The following is a 2,166-nucleotide window of genomic DNA, read 5'->3' as shown; positions in this document are numbered from 1 at the left end:
AAAGACTCTTCTAGGAAGCGCTCTGTTCAGGAAACAGAAGAATCATCACAAGGGTTAAGAGTTTCTTCTCTACTTTTTCAAAAGATTCAGTGACTCAGAGGAGAAAATGTACCCACTTGTTAAAATTATAAATGAAGGAAACAGGAGTACACATGTCTATACACATACCCACATACAAAACCCACGTAGGTCTGCACACACACATGTATACCTGTGCAATGTGTGATTTATTGTTTTTTTTTTTCCTGGGTAAACATCACTGTACTTTCCAGATTATACCATCCCAGGATAAAAGTCAGGTCTTGATGATGGTGACAAGAGTTTCTCTGTCTCTACCTCATGTGTCCTGTGGAAATGCCAGCCCACCTCCAAGGACTCATAAACATACCCACTCTCCTCTTGGTACCCGAGGATTCTTCCATCTCTGTCACTCTGGTTTTCACATCCTGGGGATGCCAGCAGCGGTGGCTCTGCCTCTCATCTCCTGGCTGCCCCTGCTGTCTGCTGTCTGTGCCCTCCTGACCAACACTCTGGAGACTGAGGACAATATCTGCATCCAGTGCTGCCCTCGGTAGCAACTGAGTCTACCCAGGGTTCTAGCAATTTTAACAGCTCTGTAATATTACCTTCCATTGCTGAGATTCATGAATCTTTGGGGACTGGACAGGGGGATGGCTTGATGGGCGGCTGCACGTGAAGCCCCTTCCCCATCCTGTCACAGGCTTATTCTGTTTAGAGAGGACATGAGCAACTCCACATCTCTTCTTCTTTCCTGGACTCCTTGCTTCTTCAGGCAAAGCCCTCTTGTCCAGATGTGCCCAGAGTCTTGGACGATCACAGTTTAGGGGACGCTTTTCGAATAGCGCTGGTTAGCACTGAGGACTCCTGTGGCAGATTTAGATTTCGCGTGGGCTCTGGGGCCAGCTGCTTTGGTTTGTACCATTTGTCAGCTGGGTGATCCCGGCCACGTGGCTTTACCTCCTTGGGCCTTAGAACTCACCTGTAAAGTGGAGATGATGATAATGTCCAATCATAGCATTGCTACGGAGATCCTCTGAGTTAATATAAATGAAATGGTTAAAAGAGTGCTAGGCAGATAGTAAGTACCTGGGTCAAAAAACGTTAGCAGTTATTACTGCAACTTCAGGCTGATTCTCCTGAGTCTGACAGACCTGTCCTTGTCATTTCCAGTGTGACCTAAATTGCTTAACCATTTTGAACTCAAGATCTTTACAGTGGGGTTACAGTCTACCTGTCTTATGGGGTGGGGGTGAGGATTAAAGGAGAGAACTTAGATGGTGGCTGCTCAGTAAGTGTTAATGTCTAACCTTTCTCCTGCCCTCACCCCGACAAGATGTAACCAATGTCATAAGTTGCCTGACCGTGACATAGACCTTGAAAGAATTCAAAAGTCACCAAAGATCATTTTAAAAGAGTTTATCCAGCAACATTCATTCCACAATGTTTTCTCTGTCAGATTTGTTTTTTTCTTTTAGAGTATGGGGCTTGTCTGCAGCAGGTACAAGTGAAATCTGCCAGTGGTAGCTGGATCTAAAGAAGCCAGTCCCATCTCTTGCAGACTGACTTCTTCCAACTGCTGGTGTTGTGAAATGATGTGGATAATTGACGCGTTTTGTCACTTTCCATCTGTTTCCCCCCTCTCCCTCCCTTCCTTGGTATTTTTGGGAGAATGGTTAAGTACATCAACCTTCAGAAAAAAAAAGTAATTATTAAACCTTTCTTGTCATCAAGATGTAGTAGGGTTGTGTGTCATGCATAATTCTTGGCAGCGTCTAAATCTGGATTTTAGAGACAAGATGAATTTTTTCCTTGGCCCCCTTTTTTCCCTTTTGGGAAAGTTCAGCTTCTGCAGGAGCCTAATGGTGACTCTTCAGAGCTTGTCTTGACTTAATCAGTAGCAAAATGACTTTCCTGTTTGAACGGCTCTGCCGAGGGTCACCAAGCCACATAGAGCTGAGTGGTGACTACGATGAGATTTTCCACTTACAAAAAAATAGTTTTTCAGTTTATTAAGTTTTTTACCTCTGGAGCCTAAAATGTGGAGCTTCAGCAATACACCCATGTGAGCCTGTGGGCTGGTCGGGCTGCTGGATGAATGATCTGGTGCTTCAGGGGGCTTCTATGGAGAAGCAACAACCGTCATTA

The sequence above is a fragment of the Camelus ferus genome, chromosome 11 (assembly GCF_009834535.1).
Source record: "Camelus ferus isolate YT-003-E chromosome 11, BCGSAC_Cfer_1.0, whole genome shotgun sequence".
NCBI classification, from domain to species: domain Eukaryota; kingdom Metazoa; phylum Chordata; class Mammalia; order Artiodactyla; family Camelidae; genus Camelus; species Camelus ferus.
The sequence above is the reverse complement of the archived record's forward strand: the minus strand, read 5'-3'. Positions refer to the sequence as shown.